Source organism: Galeopterus variegatus, unplaced genomic scaffold (assembly GCF_000696425.1).
Source record: "Galeopterus variegatus unplaced genomic scaffold, G_variegatus-3.0.2 Scaffold653, whole genome shotgun sequence".
Lineage (NCBI taxonomy): Eukaryota > Metazoa > Chordata > Mammalia > Dermoptera > Cynocephalidae > Galeopterus > Galeopterus variegatus.
Genome location: NW_007726764.1, coordinates 78,230 through 98,573, shown reverse-complemented (window position 1 = coordinate 98,573; position 20,344 = coordinate 78,230). Strand labels below are relative to the sequence as shown.

At 41.8% G+C, this 20,344-nt stretch overlaps 1 protein-coding gene across 1 annotated transcript in view; it reads right to left on the bottom strand.

Moving 5' to 3' along the window:
• PPM1H (protein phosphatase, Mg2+/Mn2+ dependent, 1H) overlaps positions 1-20,344 on the bottom strand; it is a 158,942-nt gene that overhangs the window by 105,117 nt on the left and 33,481 nt on the right. The window lies entirely within an intron of this gene.

Genomic DNA, 20,344 nt, shown 5'->3' with positions numbered 1-20,344 from the left:
AGGATGTGAGAATTGACAATCCTCCCTATATACTGTTTCTCTCCACAGAATCTTTCATAGATACCAAAAGGCAGCAAGTTCACAGTTACCCTGCCTGACAAATACCTGGAAAGCAGCTATGTGTGTGCCAAGCCAGCCCACAAAACTGGTTAGGCTTGGGGGTGTTGGGGGAGAGGAATGATCAAATTCGAGGGAACTTAATGCCCACCCCTGCCATATACCTCATGGAAGGGCCCCTGATGTTTTGCAGAAAGGGGGAAGGTGACATGAGAGGGGAGAGGGGAGAGGTGACCAGAAGCAGGTGATCATGGGGCCTGAGGTGTGGGAAAAGTTTTGGGCATCTATATCCAGGCAACATCAAGATGTAAGTGGTCAATGAAGGTGCATGAGGTGGCTCAGGTGGGGTGTGGAGAGGCTGGGTCAAGAGGAAACCCTGGGGTGGACTGCATTTCAGGGGCAGGTATGAAGAGGAACCATCAATGAAGGAGAAAGAGATGAAGAGTGGTGATATGGGTTGAATATCTGTCCCCCTGCAAAGCTCAACTGAAGGCTTGATTCCTAATGTGGCAGTGAAAGGTGGGGTCTTTAAGAGGAGATTGGATCATGAGGACTATGTACTTGTGAATGGATTAAGTCATTCATAGAGTAATGGGTTAGTGGTTTAATAAGTTATCAGGGAGGAGACTGGTGGCTTTATAAAGAGGGCAAGTGAGCACGTAAAAAAAAAAAGCTCTTCCCCTTCTCACCATATAACCTGCATCACCCCAAGACTCCACCAAGAAGAAGTCCCCACCAAGAAGGCTCTCACCAGATGCAGCCCCTGGACCTTGGACTTCCCAGCCTTCAAAGCTGTAAGAAATAAATTTCTTTTTCTTGTAAATTACCTAGTTTCAGGTATTCTGTTGTAAGCAACAGAAAATAGACTAATACAGATGGAGAGTGAGAGGGTAAAATCCTGGAAGCTGACTGAAGAGACTGTCACAAGAAGAGTTTAGTGTGTATTTACAGCAGCTGCCTTTAATCCCTTCTGGAACTAGGTGATTTAGTTAAGGCAATACTAGATGCTGTAACAGATAAATCCTAAAAATCTCAGTGGCTTAACACAGTACACGTTTATTTCACATATGACTGTAAAGTGCCATTAGCTTGGGGTGAGGTGGGGGGCCTGCTCCACACAGTCACAGGGAACAAGGCCGCCAGGTGTTCTGCCAGCTTCACCATGCACTTCCAATGTCGCCCTGGTCTGTCAGCCTCTAGCTGGCAGAAGAGGAAAGAAAGAGGATGGTCTGCATCATAGTTTCCTAGGATTGGTGTAACAAATTACCACAAACTTGGAGGACTGAAACAACAGAAATCTATTCCTACAGTTCCGGAGGGCAGAAGTACGAAATCAAAGTGTCGGCTGGGCCACACTCCCTCTGCAGACTCTAGGGAGGGAGAGAGGAAGCCTCTTCCAGCTTCTGGTGGCTCCTGGCAATCCTTGGTGTTCCTTGACTTGTGTCAGCTTAACCCCGATCTCTACCTCCATTTTCACTTGGTCACCTTCCTTGTGTCTCTGTCTTCACATGATATAAGGACGCCAGTCAATGGATTTAGGGTCCACTCTAATCCAGTATGGCCTCATCTTAACTCACTTCTTAGTCACATCTGCAAAGATCCTATTTCCAAACAAGGTCACATTCAAAGGTACCAGGGGCTAGGACTTGAATATATCCTTCGGGGGACATAGTTCAAACAATCTCTGTAAGAGGCTTTTGTGGGTCACACATCACTTCTGCCCACACGCCCCTGGCTGAAACTTAGCCACGTAGCTACATCTTAACTACATAGAGAGCTGGGGAAGGTAGCATCCTGTGCCCAGGAGGAGGAGTGAAAATGTTTGGAGAGCGGGTAGTCAGCTCCACCACACAGAAGGGCAATTAAGGTGGGGAAGCAAACTGTATTACAGAGAAGTGGAGGGAGCAGAATCAGGGCTGTCGTGAGGGGAGAATGCATGCTCTGAGGGAGAATCTCAGATGTGGAGGAAACCAGCTAGATGAGGACACAGCTGAAACCATCTAAAGCTAGCTGAAACTGGTTTTATTTTCCTATCTCAAGCTGTTTTACAAGTTATCTTGCTAGATGTAAGCTGAGCACGTGCAGAGAGAACCTTGCTCTCCAGATGACCTTGAGCACCACAGGAACTAAAGATCTCCTGTTTAGGGAACTAAAAAGCTGGAAATTTAACTACCAGAGCCTTTTAGGAAGCGAGAGGTCCATCAATAAGCAAGATCCAGTTTCCAGCAACTTCATTACCATATATGGCCTGACTCAAAGGTAGCCAATCAACTTTTGCCCTGTCGTATGGCCCAACTTGGAGCTAGCTGATCAATTCTGCCTGGTACTCCTTACAACTTTCCTAGCCCCCCAGATCGGAGAGACAGATCTGAGCTTTGCCTCCTGTCCGCTTGCTGGTTGACCTCACAATAAAGCCTTTTCCTTTTCCCAAAAACCGGTGCCACAGTATTGGCTTCTGTGTGTATCAGGCAGTGAGCCCTTTCTTGGTGACAGAGCAGTGAGGAGAAATTTGTGTGAGATGAGAGAACTTTGAGGATGTTTGCAGGCACGGGGGAAGAAGCCAGAGGAAAAGGAGCAAATAAAGAGAAGTGAGGGTGCAGAGGATGGATAGAGACTGTTTTTAGAGGAGGTGGGACCACGAACACTAGTGGAAGAAATCAGTCTGTCTCTGAAGTTAAATATGGCAAAGTGCAAATCCTGTGAAATACCAAAGACGAAAGAAATGAGAGCTGTGGTTCATCTGGCTTTTTAAGCCCCTTGCCTGATTTTTTAGGCCTCACCTGGAACATCTTTATTTTGCACAGCTTGTACATTTTTATTTACCCATACTATATACATTGTACGCTGATATGTCAGAAAACCCACGAGTGTAATTTTTCTCTTCCAAGCACTGCTGGACATCTCCAGTGTGGTATGCCTAAGAGTTCTTGTAGAAATGTTAGGTCAACCAGAAGACCGCCTGCTGGCAATGTAGCAAAACGGTAATTAATGTCTTGGCATAATGATGTACCTGCTGCAGAAAGAACAGCGGCCCTGGAGAAGGGCAATGTCTAGCTCCTCCTGGTGTGGTATCATCACCCCAAGAGGCTCTGATCAGCAGACTCACGCCATTTAAGGTAAGGAGGTGTCTGCAGGGTTCACCTTCAGGAAAGGCAATGTTCCTGTACAGAACACCATGTAGCCTTTTAAGAGGCCAGAATCATGATGACTGTGACATGTATAGGTGGCCTGATGAAGCTCCCTGTGTGTCAGCAATTGGTCCTCGAGCAGAGGGAAAAAGGGCACAGTTGCCCAGTCACCAACAAGCCAGCCTTGTGGCCTGAGCAAACTCAGCCTGTGTGAAAGACTGCTCATAAGCTAAATAATTAAGTATCCATTCTAGAAAACAGTAGGACGATTGGTTTGTTGGTATTTTTTATTTGACATTTATTCAATGTCTTCTATGGACAAAAGCAACATGTGAACATCAGGGCATTGAAAGCACAGCACTGAACAATGGTTTTAACAACTTCAGGGAAATAATAATAATGTTCACAGTGATAATTACTGTGATTATCACTATATTAATAAAACACTTACTGAGCATTTATTATGCCAGGAACTGTGCTTAGTATTTTATATACTTAAAATCATTTAATACTTCCATTAACCTTACCATAAGAAGGCACAGAGAGGTTGGGTATTTTGTTTAAGGTCACACAGCACTATGATAAGTGGCAGAAGCCAGGACCTGAATCTAGGTTATCTATCTCCAGAATCTGTGCTATTAATCACTATGCAATCCCCTCTATTCCACAAGTGCTCTTATCTGCTGTATATACTGGGCCTCTAAGATTTCATTTAAATAAAGGATCTGGAAAGTACATAATGCAGTCTAGCCATTTTTTAGATGAGCTGTTAACATTGAGAAGTGAAGCAGCCCATTTGGAAGAGGGACCATATATCCTTGAAATTTTGGTGGCAATTGTGACTTACCAGCTCAGAACCACAAAGAACATGATTGAGAGAGAGAGGAAAAAAACAATATAAAAATCTTGACATAGAAAAGAAGCAAAACAGGAGTAAAAAGCAAGTGGAGAAATGTACCAGTGTGAAAATTAATTTCATGAATCCAACTTTGCAGGCAGGCCTGGTGGCCCAAGGTAGGGAAAGAGTTCCCACTCTGCAACTTCAAAAGCCTCTTTATTGTCTGGGATGCCAGTGGAAGAGAAAAACAAGGGTCCAGGAGCTGGGCTGCAAAGCACAGCCAAGCACAGAGGGGTCAGGGTTGGCTCCAGGCTGAGCAGTGTGACTATGCACTTTTTGTGCAGCTGAGCTCCTTGGGAAGCAGTGACCTTGACTTCACAGCTAAGCCTTGCATGAAAAAGAAAAAAAACTGTGTGTTTGTCAAATGCTTGAGAGACTGGAGGCTTTTTAAAGGGCTTTGCTGAAAAGGACCTTTTCTGTGTTACTTAGAGATAACCACTGCTTGCCAAAACACTAAGTTAGAAAAAAATCACAAAACTTGAGAGCTGGAAAGAATATTAGAGACTGCCTACTGTGCCCCAAAGCAACTAAATTATCATTGCAAACTATTTGGGGACACACACACACACACACACACACACACACACACACACACACACACACACACACACGATCCTGTGGAGTATGCTGACTTGAATTCGGTATGTTGGTAAGTTGGATCTAGACAACATAGTTCTAGGGTCCAGAGCTAATATTTGGCAGCAATACTGGCTAAGAGGAGTTATATCTACACTGTAGTCCTAAAGCAGCTCCGAAATGCTATCTGAAAAGTTTATGATACACATTTTTATATCAGCCCAAAAGTTCACGGAGCCCTTTCATATTTAAGCTATGTATATTGTAATGCAAAGTTTATTTTACCTTACATCATATTTTTATTATAAACTAGGATAAAGTGGCACACTTTAGTTTTTGTAATAGTAGCAATAGCAGTTAATAATATATTGATAATCAGTGTTAGTAACTAATATTTATTAAGTGCTTTCCATATGGCAGGCTGCATCCAATTAGCATGTAATATGTAATGCTTTTACTTGGATTATATGTTTTACTTATTTATTACCAGTCTCCTCCCACTATGATGCAGTTACCATAAAGGACAAATCTTTCTGTCTTCATTATTAACTAAGTCTCTAGCTGCCAGAACAGTGCCTGACACACAGTAGGCATGAAAATATTTTTTGAATTGAATCAACTCATTTAATTCTCACAATGACACTATATGATAGGGACTGTTACAATTCCTCTTTTACCATGAGGTAACTGGAGCACAGATGGGTTAAGTAACTTGCTCAAGGTTGCACAGTAAGTGATGAAACTGGGTTTAAATTCCAGGCCATTTAGCTCCAAACCCTGTACTTTTGATCAGTACCTAGCATTTCTGATGCTCTGTTTTAGTACAGACAACAGAGCTCACATGTTCCGAGTGCTTACTGTGTTCCATGCTCCACACTCAATGCCTTACGTGTATGCTCTCATTTAACACAACAGTTTTACAAAGGAGGCTATTATTATTATTATTATTATTATTATTATTATTATTATTATTATTATTATTATTATTATTATTATTATTATTATTATTATTATTATTATTATTATTATTATTATTATTATTATTATTATTATTATTATTATTATTATTATTATTATTATTATTATTATTATTATTATTATTATTATTATTATTATTATTATTATTATTATTATTATTATTATTATTATTATTATTATTATTATTATTATTATTATTATTATTATTATTATTATTATTATTATTATTATTATTATTATTATTATTATTATTATTATTATTATTATTATTATTATTATTATTATTATTATTATTATTATTATTATTATTATTATTATTATTATTATTATTATTATTATTATTATTATTATTATTATTATTATTATTATTATTATTATTATTATTATTATTATTATTATTATTATTATTATTATTATTATTATTATTATTATTATTATTTTTGTCTTTTGTCTGGTGACCGGTAAGGGGATCACAACCCTTGGCTTGGTGTTGCCTGCACCGTGCTCAGCCAGTGAGCACCAGCCATCCCTACATAGGATCCAAACCTGCGGCGGGAGCGCCGCTGCGCTCCCAGCACCGCACTCTCCCGAGTGAGCCACGGAGCCGGCCCGAAAGGAGGCTATTATTAATCACATGGATGAGTGAACTGCACCTTAGAGGGATCCTGTACCTTGCCCAAAGTCATTCTGTAAGTTGTGCAGCTAGAATTCAAACTCAGGTCCAAGTGAGTTCCAAGTGCATGTGCATCACTACTACTGATTGTGTGTTCTGTGCTGTCCCCACACAGAAAGCTACTGTGTACTTTAGCTATGGGTCTCCCTTACCTACTCTCTGAAAACCTTATCTAATTTTTAAAATTTCATATGTATTTTTTCATAACCCACATAAGCTTGGGGTTATTAAAACAAACCATCACCAAGTCAAAGAGCAGTGCCACCGGTCTGAGGGGGAAAGCTGACCTGAATCAGAATCATCAAAGCCATTCGAAACTGTGAGTGCAGAAAACCCTCCTCCTCCCTCAGCAGGAACTGCTGCTGGCTGCTACTTTAGATTTGTGATGCACTCAAACCTTTAATGAAGGGATTCTGGAAAACCACTTCCCTTTGGCAAAGTACCAGAAGGATGAGTCAAAGTGAGCCTGGAGAGCGGAAACATGAAACTCACCCCAATCAGTTCGGGTGGCCCTGCCGACCAAAAGGCAGGCAGTGGTGGTGGAGGTGGCAGTAATGGGTAGCACCGAGGGTGGGCAGTATTTAACACAGGGGATGAAAAGACAAAGCTGCTTCTCACACTGGGAAGGCACAGTGCAACACTGAGAGAAAGGTAGTGCCTACTACCCAGCCCACGAGCAGCCACTAACCCGTGAGCTGCGCACCTCGAGTTGAGCTTTGAAAACTGCTAGCATGAGCAACCTCCAAGTGGCAGACACAGTGCCTAGAGCCCACTGACCAGGACCTCTGAAGGCCAGAAGGAACTCAAAGGTCGGTGCTGGACAGTCCTTCTGAAGCTACAGAGGGAAGTGTCAAGAGCAGGATGGGGGCTTCCTGGGAGGCTTAGATCTGAGGAAACCACTGAAGCACCGGTTCCCAGGGCAACCGAGCCCCATCAGAGCTGGCAACTGAAAACTCTCTATAGGCTAAGGTTTGGGGCACTTTATCTCTCTTCTGGCATCTAAGCTAACAAAACTAAAGGGAAGAAAATGGATCAGAGACTTCAGGAGTCCAGGAAGCTGAGCTGGCCAGGTCAGCCTCCGGCTGGATATTTAGTGGTTACTGAGTTTCAGAGCTAGAAGTCACCTTTGAGATCAGTTAACAAGATCTTTTTGTTAACTCCACTTGTTTTTCAGGACAGGGAACTAGGGCTCATAGAGTAAAGTGAGTTGCCGACTGTTTGGCAGTTTGCTACGGGACAGGGCTGGGGTTTATCTCCGGTCTCTGGGCTCCCAGCCCAGTGCTCTTTCCACTGCTGTCTCATTGAGGCAACTAAGGGCAAAGGCAGACATCTGCTCTGGAAACCTCTCTTCTGTGCTTTGCGGTTCTATACGCATGCTTTTTCCCCCCCAATAATGTTTGAAAAGTTCAACCAAGGAGAAAATAATTCTTCACAACTCCCCAACACAGGTAGTGGCTCAGCAAGCTGTTCACGTATAGGAATCAGAGAGTGACAGTACTGATTGATCTTAGAAAGAGTTGACGTTGCTGGGTAGGTGGCAAGCAAAATCTTGGAAAGGGAAGAGACCGAGTCCCACAAAAACAGGTGGTGACCTGGGTTCTGGTATCAATCCTGCTACTAGCTACCAGTGGGAACTTGAGAAAGGCAATTTCTCTGGTCCCAAGACTTCTGGCTCCAACTTCAATGATTCTGATGCATAAGCCTGAGATTAGGGGTCCCACAATTTTTACTTTAAAAAAAACAAATAGCCCAGGTGAGTACACAATGTTTGTACTGGATTAATAGAGAGACAGGAAGATGAATAGGTATTTGATTAAAATATTACATTAATTGTAGAATTTAGGTAGTAGGTATACGGGAATGACTGTCTTTCAACTTTTCTATGTTTAAAAATTTTCATAATAAAATATTTAGAGAAAAGTCAAGGAAAAAGGGGGAAAATCCCCAAGGTGACTCCCAATGGGCAAGCAAGTTTGGCCTTCTCTGGACCAGGTCTCAGGCCTTCAGACTGAAGTCATGGGGCTTTACAGTCCTGCAGAGCAGGCCTAGGTGCCACTTTGGGAAAAGCAAGCTGGTGTGAGCATTCTCCCTATTTCCAGATTTCGGTCCTTGTAGCTCCCATCTTTATTTGTTCTTATATAGTGGAAATTTGTATAAGATTCTACCAGAGAATGGAAAAACCATGGTTCCATTGCTTAAAGAAAGTATATAAACCATTTTACAACATGGTCTTTAAGGCCTGGTATAGATAGATCCAACTGTTTATAAATTTACAGATTTACTTAGGGTTTAGTGCGCAAGATAGAATAAAAGCTTTAAAAACTACAGGCAGGGTTATTTCATATATTAATATATGTAATTACACTATTGCTATACTATAATATACTATATATTGTATACTATATATATACAGTATACTATATATAATATATAGTATAACATATGATAATATATATATATCTATATATAATATATAGTATAACATATGATAATATATATATATCTGTATATCATGTTATATATATATATATCATATATATATAACATATGATAATATATCTATATATATATATATCTATCTATATATAATATATATATATATATATATATATATTATGTATGTAAGATATATAAAACCACTTGGTTATTTTATAAACCAAGCAAGAGAGCATGTTATATATATATCATATATATATAACATGATAATATATCTCTCTCTATATATATCTATATATAATATAGATATATATATACATATATTATGTATGTAAGATATATAAAACCACTTGGTTATTTTATAAACCAAGCAAGAGAGCAGAGCTCAAGCTGAGACCTCACGGCCATCGTCATGGTCACAGCAGCACTAGCTGCCACTGAGAGCACCTGGGCCCTGCCCACATCTCCTGTACCTCACCCCCACCCCTCCCTTTATGTGGTCCACTTCTCTCTTGTCCTCAACTGTAAAAGGTACATTCCTGGTTCCAGGACTTTACAATTTTGTCTGCCAGAACACTTTCCCCAAATATCTGCTTGACTCGTGCCTCAGCTCCTCCAGATTTAGTCAAATGCTCCTTCTTCTTTGATGCCTTTCTCACTGTCCCATCTGAAATTGCAACCCACCCCTGACTACTACGTCCCTTCCCTTGTCCGATTTTTTTCTTTAAGTATTATCACCATCTAGTAAACTCAACATTTTACTTATGTGCCTTGTTTACTCTCTGTCTTCCCAGACTAGCCTGTAAGCTCAAGGGCAGGGGTTTTGTTCATGGCTATGTTCCCATTGCCTATGACAGTGCCTGGCATGAGGCAGGTACATATTTTGTGAATGAATGAAGGAAAGAACCATGTGCCATACCCTTGTGCTTTATGCACATTGTCTCTAATCTGCATGGCAATCCTGAAGAGTAAAACCAACACCTTCCACACATGGGAAAGCAAGGTGTTTTCCATAGGGGCAAGGGCTAGTTTTTCCAGCCTCCAGTACCTGTGTTTGTCCCATTTAACCATGATGTATCACCCACAACCCTGGCTCACCTCCAAGGACTGACACTTTTCTTGCTCCTTTCTTGCTAACAGATAAACCACATTTGGTTCTGGAGAGTTTGTCATCTTGTCTATGCAAGTGAGGGCAAAACTGAAGGTTAAATGTCCACATTGGCCAGTTAACTCTCCAGAACAAAGGAACCATCTGATAATCTTATACTGCACATCAAGAAGGACTGCTCAGTGAATAACAACATCCTATCATGAAATAACATAGACCTTTATACACCATGTTCTGTTGATGATGTTTCAATGAGGGTTATGTTTCACAAAGAATTATGGTCCCACCAAAAATATTTGTACCACCAAATGACCCCAAGTGACAACCAAACTTCTAAGCACCATTGAAAATCAAAACATCACCACTGTGGAATAATAAAGCAAAGGGGTTAGTTAGCCTGAAGAATCCTGCCGCAGTAGATTTTAACCTGTGAAGCAATCTTGTGGATGCGATGTATCATCATGGCTGTTCTCAAGGCCAAAGAACACAACTGCATATGTGCTAGAGCTTTTCCCTTTAACCCAAGGCAGCCTCATAAAGCCCAGTACTTTGGTGGCTGTCTCCTGAAACCCCTGCATTTGCCCAACACACTGCATTGTGAATGGATGACTGATTGCCTGCTAGCCAGGGTTGAATGTAAGTGCATGAAGACAGGGACTCTGCCTCAATCACTGTCATTTCTCCAGCACAGTGCCCAGGATAGATGCTTGGCTCATGGCAGGCTCATAAATACAGTCATGAGATGCATAACAACATTTCGGTTAACAATGGACACATACACAACAGTAGTTCCATAAGATTGTAGCACTGTATTTTTACTGTATGTTTTCTGTGTTTAGATATTCAAATACTTACATTGTCTTACAATTGCCTACAGTATTAGGTATAGTAACATGCTGAACAGGTTTGTAGCGTAAAAGCAATAGGCTATACTATTTAGATTTGTGTAAGTACACTCTATAATGTTCACACATGACAAAAATCTAATGATGCATTTCTCACAATCGATCCTGGTCATTAAGCAAAGCATGACTGTATTTGTTGAATCCTGCTCTCACCACGAAATTTTGTTCAGCTTATATCTTATCTTCAGTTTGGGGCACCGAATATAGTACACACACATACACATGAATATAACAAATGCATACGAATTGTACAAGTTTAACACAAATAAACTTAAGATGGATTGTGGCATATTTAAAAATGATCCACTCCTAGTAGTCATTTCTACTTTATTAAGAATGACATCAGGGAAAGAAAATGAGCTCAAATAAAAAACATACCAAAGAACTACAGTTTGAGAGTAGATGAGAGACTAAACTATTAAACTGAACTGGTATGTCATTTAAAAATCTCTACAATGTAAGTATGACAATTTAAAAATACTCTCAAAAGAACAGAAGTTGTTAAAACATCAGTATAGTCATGCCTTACCTCGTTAATATAATCTTTCTTCTTTAGCATGAAATGAGGGTTGCTTTCTAGGATGAACTTTTAAGACAAATATTGGGTATGGTATTTACTCGTGAGCTTTTTCATTATGCAAATGTGTTCATCTCCAAGATGAAAGTGGATCATAGTGAGTCAGTTCTTTCTTCACTGTCTTTGACATTGAAGCTGAACCTACTGCATCTCTTCTAAAACTAACAGTGACAAAATTAAAGTAACAAAAGAGGTAATTGGTGTTTGGGCTTTTAAAGATAGTGACATCCAAGTTGCAGTTTCATCAGAACAATGGGAAAAAATGTATCAAAAATGAATAAAGATATTATTACTAACTGATCCTAATATGAATTTCCTTCTCAATGCCCGTTGGTGGCCGAAACTAACTGTTCACCCAAATCAGTTCCTTTGGACCTGAGTCCACAACTTAGACTGCCTTTCCCAGCAGCCTTCCTTGCTTCTCAGTATGGCCAGGTACTGGGGTTCCAGACAATGAAATGTATGCTGAAATGATGTGTGCCTCTCCCAGGCCTGACCCGTAAAACCTTCCCGAAAGCTCCTCTGTGCTCCTGCCCGCTTCCATCTGACAGATGGAGATGCCCCCAGAGCTCCTGGAAGCCAAGTGTTAAAAATGACAGAGCCTCCTTTAGCCCAGTCCTTGAGCGCCTGCAAGGGACAGAAGCGCTGCTTCTCTAAGCCAGTGAACTGTGGGGTCTTGTTTCCACACTCAGCCTACCTGATGTGCCGTCTTATAGCAGGAGACATTTGTGCCCTTCCTTACACAAATTGTAACATCATTAAACTCTTACAAGAAAGAAGCAAAAATGAAAAAAGTCACAACATTTTTTTAAGATCCTCAAAGTCACAGAAACATAGTGCTTAATGGGGACTTTGAAAAATCAAATTACCTGCACAACATTCTTGCTAGGGGTAACACAGTTAATGCACAAATATCTCATTAGGAGAGAAACCATTACTTTCTTCAGCAGCCTGTTACATCTCTGGACAGCTCTCCTGATGGCAGTTGAGTAGTTACCACGTCCCTGACCCTGTGCTAACAGTTTTCAAGGCATCTGTTCACCTAATCCTCACTTGGGAAGTGGGTGCTATTATCATCTCCATTTATAGTAGATAAAACTGAGCTACTGAAAACATGCAATTGGCCCAAGGTCACACACAACTGCAACTGGCAGAGCCAGGATTCAACCCAGGCTGTCTGAGTCGAGTCTCTGCTCTGAACCACTGCCCTGTCCTCCTATGGCTGTTACCTCTGTCCCAGACTCATGACAGCAAACCTTACTCTCCCCCACACCTGGCAAACACCTAAAATCTCTTTTATATCAATGAAAGTGATCCTTTCATGTGGCCGGAAAACTCTAGTTCTTCTAAGCTTTCCTCATCCCTTCGAATGTGGTTTCAAATCTCTCCACCCCTCCAGTCTTTCTTTTGCAGGTTCCTGTTCATTCACACACATGCTGAATTGCATCACCTAGAGAGGGGCTTCATGGGAAAAATGACATGAACAATAGTCCTTCTTCAAAAGAAGCAGTGTAAGGATTAATGAGGTTATTCACATGAAGTCCTGGAAACCAGAAATAGCACTTGAGACAAACCCAGTAAAAAACAGTAACTATTATTTTTCTTATTGTATCTCCAATACTGCAGCCTGATTACATTATGTTCTGGTGTTTACATCACACTACTGACCAGACTGAATTCACTACCTACTCATATAATTTTTTAAAAATGTGAGCCACTGATGAGCTCTGTCTCCCCATCCTGCTACTTCCTAGTTTTACTTTTCAACAGGTGTTACACTTAACTTTTAATGTGGTTAAGATTCCCCTGTTTAGGTTTAGCCCACCTTCCCAGGCACCAAAGGTCTTTTTGAATCTTGCTAAATCAACTTACTTCGTTTCACATCACCTGCATATTAGGTGATTATGCCCTGGAAATCTTTATCTTGGTATGTGATGGAATGGGACCAAAGACAGAGCCTTGGGGTTCCCCATTAGACAGTTCCCTCCTGACCTTGATCCACTATTCTACCCTATCACAGCGGCCAGGGACAGAAAAGGTCATTGTCCTTTTTTTTTTTTTCTTTTTTCGTGACCAGTAACGGGATAGCAATCCTTGGTGTCGCACCCGCACCGCGCTCAGCCAGTGAGCGGACTGGTCTCTATATGGGATCCGAACCCTCAGTGGGAGCGCCGCCACGCTCCCAAGCGCCACACTCTACCAAGTGCGCCACCGGGCCGGCCCGAAAAGGTCATTGTCTTGACCACGATAATCTCTTGCCAGCATTCCAGAGTGCAAATATTCCATTTCGAAGAACTCCATTAGACTTCCCAGTTCAGCCTCTCAGTGGGCTAAGAGAAAAGGGAAATTGTTAGAGCATAACTTGGTTGGCATGGGGGAACTGGGGCCACAGCCACGATTTCCCAGGAACCCACAATAAGAGACCAAAAAAGTCCACATGGGGGCATATCTGACCCATCCCAGATAAGGGAATAATGACCCAGCATAGGGAGGAATGAGAGCTTCAGAAGTACCCAGCAATAAGTAGAGGTTGAAATAAGGAGCTGGATCTTGCAAGAAATTCTCTCCCTAACTCCCACTTTTCAGAGGAATAGGGCACACATTAGAGCATATCAGGCTGGCAAAAAGGAATCTGCAGCCACCTGACAGAGATGTAAGCAAGCCCCTACTCCTCAAGCTGCAGTGCCATAGAGCGGAAAAAGAAACATGGGCTACAGATGCCAGCCCTGTACCTGGGGTTTGGCTGCAGCACGGACTGCTGAGAATGCCCAGTAGTGCTGCTGCAGAGGATGATCGCTCAGCCCTCAGACCAGGAACAGCCATCATTTTTAAACCCTGAGAAGATCCTGGCTCTTTCCTGGCTCTCGCAGATGCCGAGCGGTAGACTTTAGAGCAGTGATTCTTAAACTTGAATGTGATCAGAATCACCTGAAGGTGATTACTAAACACAGTTTAGTAATTACTTACTACAACACAGTTGACTGGGCCTCACCCCTTGAGTTTCTGATTCAGCAGGTCTGGGATATAGCCACAGAATCTGCTCTTTAACAAGTTCCCAAGTAATGCTGCTGCTGGTTTGGGACCACACTTTGAGGTCAACTGATTTAGAGCATGGGTTGTCAGGGAGAGGCTGGAAAATACCTGACAGAAGGAGACAGGGAAGAAGTCCAGACAGAAGGGCCTCCTAGGTGACCTCTGTGTAGACAGCAAGTGGTTTGATGGGGAAAGTAGAGTTGTTTGAGCCCTCACGTGGTCTCTCTGTCTCTGCATGTATAAGTAATTATGATCATTCAATAACATTATTTTCTTTCTGCTAATCTCTTCTACAGGTTATGGGTACAGCTAAGGAATTATGTAAAATATATACTAAAATGATGGGGGGCTGTGCAGGAAAAAGGTGGAAACAACAATTCAACTTTCATAGTGGTTAATTTTGGTTTCTCTTTATGCTATTTTTCAGATATGTGTCAAAGAAAGTGCAAGGGGTAGTGAATTTAACGTGGTCAATGGAAGAAAATCAAATTTCTGAACTTAGAGGAAGGCTACTGTGAAAGCAGCAGCCCACTGGCAGGTGGGAAAAGATGAACCCCTTATTAGCAACAAGGAGCTTCAGGAGGGTTCTGCACTGGCCCTTGGTGAAATCCATGAACATAAAAAGTTCTTTACATTCCTTTAGGTTGGAGGCAGTTACATCTGTTTTATTATCGTACCCCCAATAAAGGGGAGAAACCTGAGAGAGAAGACACCACAGATGTGTATATGGTTTTGAAGTTAGAAAAAAGTCTTGTTTAACACCTAACTCCTATCATCAAAATTTAGATTTGCCAAAAGGCTTCACCTCTGAACTAACACAGAAAGCATTAAATGGCATAATTCTGAAAGACTAAAAATGAGTGAAAAAGAGAAATGAAAGAAACCATTCTGGCTGGACTTACTGGCTTCATTTTAGGACAATCCATGGAAGGCTTGTTCGCTACTGTTATACAGAGCTAATTAATCAATACATTCAACCTTCCCCACCTTTTCCTGGGAGGACCCCCCAGCATGTGAAGAAGACCCTCTATACCCAGGAGTCTGTGGGCTCATTTTGAAAAAGTCTGTGAAACACTTGATTATAAACACAGCACAATGGAGGTCTGAGTTCATGGCAGTAATCATTCACAGAACAGTCATCCAGAAGATCCAGAAAATGTTTGAATTTTCAATAGATTATCATAAAAAATGAAAACACAAAATTTAAAATGGCCTCAGAACTTTGGGACTCCTGGAAGGAGACAGCAGCCCTCATTTTGAAAAAAATATCTTTTTCTGTATTACAATGAAAGAGCTGGACCACCCAAAGCTTACTTACTTGACTATGCAATGCATTTAAAATAGCCTCTAAATGCAGCCATGCACGCACCTATACCCCATAATCCATTTTAGGTGAAATCTAAGATGCCATTGATTATAAGGCGTGCCATAATTTTATATGCAAATAGGAAGGAGAAAATGTGAATTAGAAGTTCTTGATTAGAGATGTTAAAATGAGAAAAACAAAAAAGCCTCAAGAGTCTCGGCATGGATGGGAAATCCCAGGGTACAGTGCAGAGATTGAGGACATGGTGCTTTGACTCTGGTTCTGGGCTAGATGGCAGTCCCACTTCTCAGTAGCTGTGAGACGTTGGGCAAATTGCTTCATCTTGCCTTGCCTCAGTTCATTTTTTGGTAAACTACTCACTATATTACTGATACTCTGTTGCAGTATTTAATACATGCATAGCACTTATTCGCTGTCTTATTGCTGCTGTTACTATAGGGTCTGGCAAGACTGGAATTAAGAATTTAATAAATCTTAAATGGCTTTCTTTAATCTGAATGAGTTCACTTAGTCTCAGTTGCCAAACCTTTAGACATTGTTTGAAATAAGTGGTAATAACTTTGCTTCCTCAGTGCCGTAATTCTCTAAAAAAAAAAAAAAAGAAAGAAAGAAATTATCTTCTAAAATGGAGTCAAAGCACCCTCCCAAACTGCAGAATCACTAAGAGCCCTAAGGAGCTGATGACTCAAACACAATGGATGATAGTTTGCATATTCTTTGCATGACATTTGCAAGCTACCGGTTCAGTTTTGCTTGAAGAGAAAATCCGCCCACCATCTGCGTCTTGCCTAGTCCCTTATGATCCCCTAGGTGTTGAGTTGGCTGCCTTTGCCTGGGAAAAACAAAGCATCTGGCATGCATCTAGCAGTTACTGTGTGTGCCTCTACGGCTGGTTTGCTTGGCTGAGTAGGGAAAGGCAGGTCTGTGCCAGGCTGTGGACAAGACCACATGGACCAGTCACCTGCATCACTGTGGATGGATCATCTTACACAGAGAGGTCTTCGACTCAAAAACAGGAACCTCAGTTACAGTAAAATTTCAAAAGCCACAAACAGCATCAAGCAGTTTTTCCTGAAATACAGCCCACGAGCATGCATATGCCTGATGGTAAACTCGATGATACATAGCCAAGTGGGTTAGAAAGTAGTTCTTGACCACCAGCAGCTTCCACATCAAACCAGGGCAAGCTTCTCTTCCTCAGTGTGAATAATTATGGGGTAGTGAATGGACAACAAAGATTTACTTTCACTCTCAAAACTCAATATTTAAAGCAAACATATGGCAACTAATATCTAGAAAGAAAAATTAGCACTGCTTCTCTTCCTCAGTGTGAATAATTATGGGGTAGTGAATGGACAACAAAGATTTACTTTCACTATCAAAACTCAATATTTAAAGCAAACATATGGCAACTAATATCTAGAAAGAAAAATTAGCACTTAATTAATCAGGGCTCTGTGGCTAGAATCTTCTGTTGGCTCTAATCATTTGTTTAAACTCAGCCCTGGGATTCCTGATTGCTTATTCATAAGTGATAATGGACCTGCATACACAAGTAGGACCAAAGTTCACTCTGTTGTTTCTTGGGAAAAACTGAATATTTTTATAAACTCAAATACATTATTAATAAATAAACTAGACAGTGATCCTACATAAAGTGATATCAAGTGTCTACTGTTTATAAAAAAGCTGCAAATAACACCCTAATGAGTCCTATAAGTGATCCTTTGGATAGCACATATAAATACCAACTCATATTGTTCTTAGGTTTCTGTATGAACTGTATGATCCATATGTGAATAGCAAACCCAACCAAGCAGCTATAAACCCCAAGATTCATACCTGGATACTGCAGCCAAAATACAATAAAAGTAATTAAGCTTATTTGATTTTAGAAGTATGGTTCTATCATAGGATAAACTGGGGTTTTTTTGGTGCTTTAGAGCTTTATTAAGGATAAAAGTACCTGGTAGGATTTTCAAATTATTGGGAATAACATGCAAAAATCATACTTACTATAGACACTTACAAACACAAGAACCTCAGTTCTATTAAAATTTCAAAAACTGACTCTAAGAAATATACAATAACCAAAAGATCAACCTTTATAGCACCACTTCACACTTTCCAAAAGTGTTGCTCCTCACAGGATAATCATTAGAATACCAAAAATTTTAGAGATTATCTAGTCCAATACCACCAGCTTTATAGATAAGGAAATCGAGGTCTGCTCTGGAAATTGACACTAAAGGAAAAAGAAAAGGAAAAGAGCCCAGAAAATGAGCACCTGGGACTGGCAGGTCCCTAGACAAGGGGACCAGATCTTCTGGGATGGAGGATTAGGAGCCCTGGCTAGGTAGGGGCTCTGTTAAGGAGCTTGGAGTTTTGAAGAAAACTATGCTTAAAAATGAGGAAAAGGTGTTGAGGAGTGGTTAAGACTAGAAAAAGGATAACCTAACATAAAAATATCCTGCGCACAGAAGTCGGGTTACTTCTGAGTCTGAGGACATCCAGTGAAAGGTGCTTCCCCTGGGAGTGAGGGGCAGGGAGCACGGCCTGAGGTCACTGCCTTAGTCACTAGATGGGCTAGAAGAGCAAACTCATTTTAAAGGACACGGAACTAGACATAAAGGCAAAAGGTGAGCACAACAGCCAAATCATCCAGTTGAAACAGAGAAGAGCCGCCTTAGCTGCTTGTCTGTCTCTCAACACGCTCAAGATCCAGGACTGAATAAGAGGCCAGTGTCTGGCCCCTCGGTGTGTGTTTTAAAAGCCCCTGAAACTCAGGACCCCTATGCTGGAGTTGCTCAAATCCTGGGGCAGGGAAGGAAAGAAGGAATGACAGACATGCTGGTTATTTTCCACGTGCCCTGGTCCTGGAGACACAGTCTTGGCCTGTGTCTACGCCCTGGTGAGCTGACCTCTACGAGTGGCATTCCCTGGGCTATTTGTCCACTGGCTTCCACCTGGCTGAGCCAATCAGACAAAGACAAGACAGAAGCGAGGGAAGAGAGAGAAGTGGGAGTATTTCCTCCCATTCCCTCCTGCAGCCCCTGCCCAGTGGCCCCTCACAGTGGCTCCCCCTCCCCGGGGCTCTGCTACAGCATTTCCTCCCCTGGTCCCTGCAGGCCTAGGGGGGTCAACTCCTTCCTGGGGCCTCGAGACCCCTGGCCACTTCCCTTTTACTCCTCCTTTCCAGACCCATGTGAGCTGGAGTCTGCCTCCTGCCAGAACCCTGACTTGACACGGGGAACAGACACCAGGGGATAAACACAGCATCTTACACATACTTCCATTACTCGGTAAAATTTTCCTCCCCGGGGCTCTGCTACAGCATTTCCTCCCCTGGTCCCTGCAGGCCTGGGGGGTCAACTCCTTCCTGGGGCCTCGAGACCCCTGGCCACTTCCCTTTTACTCCTCCTTTCACAGTTGACCCATGTGAGCTGGAGTCTGCCTCCTGCCAGAACCCTGACTTGACACGGTGAACAGACACCAGGGGATAAACACAGCATCTTACACATACTTCCATTACTCGGTAAAATTTTACTGTGAAACCTGAGACATCTTACGGAGTAAAATGGAAAATCCACATATACTTTCAAAATAAATGGACCTTCAAAAAACATCAATCTTCAAACCCATGAACTGCTGCCTTGGCAATTCACTCTCCTTTGCTCTCTGGGATCTTCCGTGGGAAAGACCAGGAAAGAATGCTTTATGAGGAGGAGCGGACTAAGTCTTTGGCCTTGTAAAGAGCAGTAAAATTAAGGTGACTTTCCTGATTGCCTCGAGGGAATTGGTCTTCCAGGCTAGAGAGACAGCAGCAGCAGCAAGCTAGCAGGGGACAGGGAAGGGAGGGGGGGCCTGGACCTCAAGGAGGGCCAGGGCAAGCAGGAGGGCTGAGCAGAGGCACGTGACCTGGAGGATGCAGCAGAGGAATGAGCAAATCCTAAGACCGCAGCCCTGGGGGGGAAACTGCTCAGCCTCTGAGGAAGCCGCCTTTCCAGCCCAGTACTTTTGTTACTTTCAGAATAAACAGCCAATCTTTAGGAAAAGGTCCTGCTATATAGCCAGCAGATTTTGTTACTAAAGAGATAAAGTGTATAATACATATTACAATACTTTTCATAAAGTCTGCAACTTAAAAATTCCTCATACCAAAAGTGAAGAAGCATCAGTTACTGAAAATAAAATTAAAACACAAGTTTATCTTATTCTCTGGCAATGCTGGATATAGTAGGGTTAACTATGATCTCTTGGCCAAAATTCCCTTTAGCTGAACTCAGAAAAGAGGGGACTACAGCCTCTAAGGGCTTGTGCATAAAAGCAGAAACTTCTGGGTTTCTGGAAGGGGACAGTGCAAAGTCACCGAGTGGAAGTGGAATCAGCTGGGGAGTCCTCCCAAGTGCCCCTCCAGATACCTGCCTCATTCAAATCTCTTTCGTCCCCCACGGTCAATCTCACATATTATGCCTCTGCTACGGTTACATTGAAAAACAGGTTCTGAAGCCAAAAGACATTTGAATACTACTGGTTTAGACTAATCTCAGGCATATCCATGAACTGCGGCTACAGACAAGTAGAAAACTGCCTTTAGCTTTTAATTCCAACCTGACTGTTCTTCTTAAATGAATTTTCATTGTGATGT